Below are 8502 nucleotides of genomic sequence, written 5' to 3' on the forward strand. Positions count from 1 at the left end.
ATGATCATGGACACAGTGTCTCAACGGGTGTTCCTTCCCCAGGACAAAATAACTTCCATTCAGGAGATGGTGAGGTTGGTACTTCGACGTCGGCAGGTTTCGGTTCATGCATGTATCCGACTTCTGGGGAAGATGGTGGCGGCCTTCGAGGCTGTCCAGTATGGTCGTTTTCACTCCAGACATTTTCAGCTAGATCTCTTATCACAATGGTCGGGATCCCACCTGTTTCTTCACAAAAGAGTCAGGTTACAACCCAAGACTCGGATTTCCCTACTGTGGTGGCTAAACTCAGTTCACCTTGCGGAGAGAAAGAGATTCGGAGAGTGGGATTGGACGCTTCTTACCACGGATGCGAGTCTAAGAGGCTGGGGGGCAGTAGTTCTGGAGCATCACTTCCAGGGACGCTGGACAGCACAGGAATCGAGTCTTCCAATCAACATATTGGAGTTAAGAGCAGTTTTCTATGCACTACAGACAGCAGCTCACTTTCTGAGGGGCCGAGCAGTCAGGGTCCATTCCGACAATGCCACAGCAGTGGCATACATAAACAGGCAAGGAGGCACCAGAAGTTGTGCAGCCATGAAGGAAGTCAGCAGGATTCTGATCTGGGCGGAAAGCTACGCAAGGTCGATTTCGGCAATCTTCATTCCGGGCGTCGAAAATTGGGAGGCAGATTACCTCAGTGGTCAGGATGTACATCCAGGAGAATGGGCTCTACATCCACAGGTGTTTCAGCAGCTGGTCCAACGGTGGGGTCTTCCGCAGGTCGACCTCATGGCATCCAGGTAGAACCATCAACTGTCCCTTTACTGCTCTCGAACAAGGGATCAACAAGCGGTGGCTGTGGATGCACTGTCAACACCATGGCGGTTCCAGTTCATTTATCTGTTTCCTCCATTTCCCCTTCTCCCTCGAATCCTTCAACGCATCAAGGTACTGCTGATAGCTCCGGACTGGCCTCGCAGAGCTTGGTACTCCAACATTCAGCTCCTGTTGGTAGACAATCCGTGGCCCTTACCACTCAGAGAGGATCTGCTCCTTCAGGGTCCTTTACTCTATCCAAACTTAAAGCAGCTACGTTTGACGGCCTGGTTGTTGAAAGGGCCATCTTAAGACGTAAGGGGATACCTTCCAAGGTGATTCCTACGATGCTTAGAGCCAGGAAGGAAGTTACTTCCAAGCATTACCATCGTATTTGGAGGGCATATGTAACCTGGTGCGAACGTAGAGTTCTGCCTTCTACGGGGTTCAGTCTTCCCAGATTTCTGCTTTTTCTGCAAGCAGGTCTCTCTGCAGGCCTTCGGTTGGGATCTCTGAAGGTACAGATTTCAGCACTCTCGGTTTTCTTCCAAAGGAAATTGGCCTTATTCCCGGATCTGCAAACTTTTCTGCAGGGTGTGGTTAGATTACAACCACCCTTTGTTCCTCCTACAGCTCCATGGGACTTGGACTTCGTCCTGTCTTTCTTGCAGTCTTCGTTGTTCGAGCCTTTGGAGTCGGTGGAATTGAAGTATCTTTCATGGAAGGTGATACTTCTGCTGGCTCTGGCTTCCGCCAGGAGGGTGTCGGAGCTGGAAGCTTTATCATGTCGTCCACCATATTTGGTATTTCATGAGGATAGAGCTGAGCTACGCACCAGAATGGATTTTCTGCCTAAGGTGGTTTCGGCCTTCCACATCAATCAACCTATTGTGGTTCCGGTTCTTCCACAGGATTCTCCTTCTTCTAGATCCTTGGATGTGGTTAGAGCTCTTCGCATATATGTAGACAGGACGGCAGCCGTTCGCAAGACAGATACTCTTTGTTTTGTACGATGCTGCTCGTCCGGGGTGGCCAGCTTCCAAACAGACACTGGCTCGATGGATTCGTCTGACCATACGACAGGCATATTTGGCCTCGTCTAGAGAACCTCCATCTTCCATTACCGCACATTCCACTCGCTCAGTGGGTGCCTCGTGGGCGGCTGCTCGAGGCGTTTCTATGGAATCTCTATGCCGGGCAGCTACTTGGTCAGGACGGCATACTTTTGTTCGGTTTTACAGATTTGACACCTTTGCAACTTCTGCAGCGCAATATGGTCGGTCTGTTTTGCAGGGTTCTCAGCGCTTTCCCACCCGTGATGGGAGCTCTGGGACGTCCCCACTGTCTTGAAGTCCTCCAGTGTCCCCTAGTGGATGAAGGAGAAAGCAGGATTTTGGTACTTACCGATAAATCCCTTTCTCCGATTCCGCAGGGGACACTGGACGCCCACCTTCCGCTGTTCTTCCTGCCACCTGTTATGCCTGTTGGCGACATGTTTGTTGTCTAGGGTGATGTTATGAATGTTAGAGACATGTTTGTCTCTTGTTTCATTCTATTTTGCTTTGTTTTCACCTTTCAGTTGTTATGTGCACTTTCGCCGCCTCCTCTTCTGTCAATCTTTTTTCTCTGCTCCCCTCGGGCTTGGTTCTTATACTGGCCTATAGGGGGGTATAGAGGGGAGGAGCTAGTCACACTTCATTTAAATTTAAAGTGCCAGCTCCACTCAGCACCGTCTATACCCCACTGTCTTGAAGTCCTCCAGTGTCCCCTGTGGAATCGGAGAAAGGGATTTATCAGTAAGTACCAAAATCCTGCTTTCTCTTAGCACTGCCTCCTATTAAGTTCATACTTGGGGGTAAATTTACTAAAGTGAGAGTTTTTAGAAGTGGAGATGTTGCCCATAGCAACCAATCAAATTCTAGCTATTATCTTCAAGAAGGTGCTAGTTAAATGTTAAGTAGAATCTGGTTGCTATGGGCAACATCTCCATTTCTAAAAACTCCCTTTAGTAAATATACCCCTTGGAGTGCTGAGAAGGTTATGTTTGTTTTTGGAGTGTTTGTCTCCTATTTGGTGAGCAGCGGAGTCACATATTTGACTGCCTAACTGTGCTGTGATGGCATGATACATAACTCCCACAACAGCGAGACACACCTGCGAGTATCGCCTCATACAAGCATCTTTCTTCCACATTGTAATGTGATTTATAGAATATACCCTCTATTGTAAAGCGTATGACTGGCGTTCCATGGCCTGTATAAGAGCACTCAGCCTGCAACCGCATGCTTTTTTACATGGCCACTGAATGCCTTGGTGTTTTCAAATATCCTTATTTTACAGTAAATGCTACTTTATTCCTATATTCTAATAGTCCCCAGGCACGAGAGCAGGCTTTGGAGTCTTATGTGGTGTATGGATTTCTCCACAAGTCACTCTGATCTAAAAACATACTAACAAATTATAGATGATTTTTTTTTTTTGTACATTTACCCCAATATGTCATATATTATAAAATCCCTGCAGACCTAAAGATGCACACACAAATCTCTGTATGATGAACTAGTGTTGGTGGCAACAGGACGTGACTGCTCATCTGTCTGATTCATGGGCTACTCTTTTACAATACATTTTTCTTAATGATCTTTATTGACATTCATCGCTGTAAACAAGCACATTGTGTTGGTCAGAGATGACTTCCAAGCTATTTATCCACTTGTGTTCTTTGTTTACTGATTTATAAATGTGTCTCTGAGTGCATACCATGTTAGTCTATGGCCCCATCATAGGCAAGGTCACATATAAAGCTGATCACATATAGAATAATTCTTATGTTTGACCCAGGGTTAGGCGACAAAATCATTTTGGCATAGCCAGAGATGTAAGTGGGGAAGTAACCATCCATTCATCTCATTGGGCTGATTGACCAGATTATTTCAGGATCCACATCTGTCACTGTGGTGGGATGCTAACCACACAGACGCACATGCTCACATTCTCTACTGCGTTTTTCCACAGTGGACTATTTTGAGAATTATATTAGTGATCATTATCAGGATAGCTGACTTTCAGCCTACACAAGCTGCGGTATTGGGCCAGTGGCCTGACATCTCAGCGTCTGTAGGCACCTTGTGCAGCGTGGCCTCTGTGATGCAGAATTCCCTGAGCAGGGCATGCTGGGACTTTTAGTGGCATGACAGCTTGCTAAGCTACACTTCTGTTTTGTCCGATAACAAAGTAGCATAAAAATGAATTCTTCATGAAATTTGGCTTTGGTAGTATTAGTCAAACCTATGTTCTTTTAATCAAATACTGTTGCGGAAATGTAAATCGTTAAGCAATTGAGACATTGGGCCTGATTCAGACCCACTCGCGAGCGGCTGTCCGCTCGCAAGTGGGTCGATGTTCTGGACTGAGCATGCGCACGACGCGACGAGCGAAGGAAAGTCTTTCGCTCGTCGTGTCCGATCAAAGGGGGCGTGCTGTCAATGTTGATTGACAGCACGCCCCCTTTGATAGGCGTGCCGGGGGCGTGCCTCCCTGACGGGGGCGTTCCCACAGGAACGCCTCCCGTCAAAAGCCGGCCCACTGACATCACTAGTGATGTCAGTGGGAGTGATTTTGGCTCTGATAGAGCCAAAATCACTCCGGAGCTTGCGGTTGAAAACCTCAACCGCAGGCTCCGGCTCGCAATTTCGATGGTCTCGACCATCGCGGCCATCAAAATGCACGCTCGTATAGCCTGTGGGTGGTGACCCACAGCTATACGAGCGTCCAGAAGGACGCTCCATTTTCATGGAGGCCGGCCCTCATTCAGAGCGTGCGCTCTGCTCAGAGCGTACGGCTCTGAATGAGGGCCATTGTTTGAAAACATTGCATCCCTCACTCACGAACATCACCCTGCAAGTCTGTTGGCAAAAGTGTGCTGTATTGCAACAGTGTAGAGTTCATTCTACCACCCTGCACCTGTCAAAACCCAAGCAGTCCTCTTTCCTGCCTGGAGTGATGTGCTCTGCTCTGGTGCTTCTAGCACGCTCAGCTGTTGTGACAAACTGCTGAGATAGAGATCAGTGGCCCTCATTCAGAGTCTGTCTTAAGATGCAAGCGGTCGCTCTGAATGAGGACGGCCGCTTGCATCTTGAAGTGCGGCTTCCTGGCATACAGCCGTCCTTGCTCGCGGGTATGAGTAACTCGCACCTATTTGGATGGCACCCACTATGTCCTCAGTCTGTAATGTGACTGGCTCAGTGCTGTAGGTTGTTTGTACAACAGAGCACTTTTAGCCCTGTAGGTAGTTCCAAGCCAGCCGAATAGCAATGCAGTGCAGGATCAAGGTATTTCTTTCAATATTAAAGAGCAGTAAGTAGAGACCAGTATAGGAGGACTGGCTGGGATGATGTAAATATACATTAGTTGCTTTGCTGGTTTTAGTATAGTACAGAGGTTCCCAAATGCGGTCCTCAAGGCTCCCTAACAGCTCAGGTTTTAGAGATATCCATGGATAAGCACAGGTGATCTAATTAGTACCTCAGTAAATTTGATTTAACCACCTGTGCTCAACCATGGATATCTCTAAAACATGAACTGTTGGGGGGGGGGGGGGCGGGGGGAAGCCTTGAGGACTGCGTTTGGGAACCTCTTGTATAATATAATTGTTTTTAGTTTTAGAAGCGTTTTACTAAATGTGAATCTCACTGAGCTAGTAACTACAGTATGTCCCTCATCATCACTTTCTAAATGTTTACCAGCTTCATTGCTGTAGAAAATAAATGTATAAGGCTGGTTAGTCACTGGCATTAGGGCACAGTGGTGAGATGCCGTAACAACCAGCACTGGGGGCTTATGCCATAGGTTCCAGGATGGAGGATATTATTATTATCATTTATTTATATGGCGCCACAAGTGTTCTGCAGCGCTTTACAAAGTACATAAACAAGTAACCAGCGACATACAATACAAAGCAGGACATGGATAATAAACATAGCTATATTAGCGACCTTTATACCCACATAAGCAGCCAAGTGTTAGTTGCCCTAGTGGAGAGTAATATAGCGGGATTTGTCCGAGTTCGCAGTTTAAAGTCAATACAGCCTTCGGTTCTAAGACGAAACCAATCTTCTAACTCTCAGGTTCTCAAACTCTGTCCTCAGGACCCCAAACAGTGCATGTTTTCCAAGTCTCCTGCCAGAATCACAAGTGAAATAATTAGCTCCATCTGTAGATCTTTTAAAATGTGTCAGTGAGTAATGACTACACCTGTGCACCTGCTGGGTGACCTGGAAAATGTGACCTGTGTGGGGTCCTGAGGACTGAGTTTGAGAAGCACTGTTCTAACTAATTGCTGCTTTAATTTAGTTGCAAACTCGCAGAGATCATGCAGGTTCCTTCATCTCGGAACCTATTACATTTGCGTGTCTGGCCGTGGTTAAGGCTGATAGGATAAATAGTGATTTTTCATAGAGAGCTTATGTACAAATTTAGTTGTGTTTTTTTTTTTTTTTTTTTTTTTTTTAAACTATTTTATTATTTTGAAATGGCGTGTTACCCTTTCAGACATACTGAGATTCCCGGGATTTTGGCCTGCCTCGGCCAAAATTCCCGGGTCTCATGTCTGTGTGAAAGGTACCTACCCGGGAACACGTTCCCGGATAACCGCCCCTGCAATCGACCAGGGTATGTCCCGGGAAGACTACCCTGCTCTGGTGTGAATGGTGCAACCCGGGGATTTTACTCCCAAGCTGCACCAGGCAGTTTCTGATTGGCCCTGGCTCCGACTGTGCCACCGGGGAGGCGGCACCAGCGGCGGTAACAGCGCCCGCACCCCTTCCCATACTCAGCGCTGGCAGCACTGAGAGCAGCGGCCCCCCTGTACCTGTAATTACCGGCGGTAGCAGCGCTGCCGGTAACAGTGCCCGCACCTCCCCCCCTTCCCATACTCAGCGCTGGCAGCACTGAGAGTAGCGGCCCTCCTGTACCTGTAATTACGGCGGTAGCAGTGCCCGCACCTCCCCCCCTTCCCATGCTCAGTACCGATAGCACTGAGATCAGCGGCTCCTCAGCCCCAGCGCTGGAAGTTTCCGTCTGTCACCAGGCAGAAGTGGAGGGAGAGATTACAGCCTCCCTGTATTCTTACTGCTGCACTGAGCTGCGCTGGGAATCTACAGTTACAGTGTCCCTCTGTCACTTTCCCTACGGTAAGGGACACTCTGCGCCTTACCGTCCACTTTAATAAAACTGTCTAAAACTCTCAAAAACCCTGCTCTTGTCTGCAAGGGGTCTACCCGGGAATTTCCCGGGTAGACAGTGTAGTGTGAAAGGGGGGTCTAGACCAAATACCCAGGATTTTTCACAGGAGAAATTCCCGGGTCTGAGCAGGAAATTTCCCAGGTTCTATGTCTGAAAGGGGTATTATTTTATTTCAGGATTGTTGGACCACTTCAAAGCCCAATAAGAACAAATGTATTTAGGTAAGGGTATGTCTGCATTGTGAAGGGGAGAGTCATTCTGGCATGCTGAGCTTAACAATAGTTTAGCAGGCACACTGATAACACAAGGTTGCTGACCTCTGGTCTAAAGGTGCCCATACATGGTGCGACTTGTATAAGATGCGATCTCGTATACGATTTCCCTTGAAATTCTTTACGATTTGTGCCAACAAATGGTACGATTGTACAAACGAGTATACGATTAAATGTGTCCTAAAGCGATTGCTGCATACCATAGATTGTAAGCTATTTGTAAACAACCTCACGATGCATCTGCTGGAATCTAAATAGGGGAGGGCTTATCTAGATGGGTATAAAAGGCAGCATCCATTTTAGATCTGGGCACACTCTGCTCTGTGACTAGTGAGGCTTTGCTTTGTACGCTGCTAAACGCTGTACATTGCTATTGTGCTTTGATTTGCTTTGGGCTTGCCTTTAACAAAGTGTGTTCTATACTACATTCTGTGGTGATGGATTCCTATCGCTATAAGTTTCTGCTAGCCTATGACTATTTGAAGCTCAAAGGTGATGGAGCTGAGGAGAGGAGGAGGATGAGGTCGAGCTGGACCAAGGAGTGGCTGATGAGGAGGGAGACCCGCTCCCATATGCCCCTATTGATGGAGATTAGGGAGAACAACCCAGACGATTACTGTAACTACCTGCGTATGGATGATTCCACCTTCCACGAATTGCTGCGTCTAGTGACCCCCCCTTATATCCAGAGGCAGGACATCAGCATGAGGAGGGCCATCCCAGCTGAAGAGAGGCTCATTGCTTCCCTGAGGTACCTGGCTATAGGAAGGTCCTTTTGAAGACCTGAAGTTTGGGACCCTCATTTCCCCCCCAGGCTTTGGGGCGCATCATCCCGGACACCTGTGATGCCATTGTCAATGTCCTGAAGTTCCACTACTTTTAAGGAGAGTAAAAACACTACACACTTTTTTTTTCTGGTGAAAGAAAATTTTTTGTTTTTTTCACACTGAGGGATAAAATCAACCAACGTGGCTGTAAATATCAATAAATGTATTTTTACATAAAAACCAAAACAACATGGCTGTGTTTTAATATTTACCAAAACCAACATAGTTTTAAATGTATAAAAACTGCTATATCAACAAGTTTTTCGCTCCCAATAGCTAGGCCGCTGCATGGTATACGGTGTGTCAGGCGACGGAATGAATAGGCCAAGAAGCACATGGCGCAAGTTCAGATTGAGGCC

General features: G+C 47.2%; 1 pseudogene; it reads left to right on the forward strand.

Annotated features, from left to right (window-relative positions):
- Positions 1 to 6258, forward strand: LOC148524974 (uncharacterized; annotated as a pseudogene).
- The last annotated feature ends 2244 nt before the right edge of the window (positions 6259 to 8502 follow it).

Source organism: Taudactylus pleione, unplaced genomic scaffold (assembly GCF_031769625.1).
Source record: "Taudactylus pleione unplaced genomic scaffold, aTauple2 ptg000114l, whole genome shotgun sequence".
Lineage (NCBI taxonomy): Eukaryota > Metazoa > Chordata > Amphibia > Anura > Myobatrachidae > Taudactylus > Taudactylus pleione.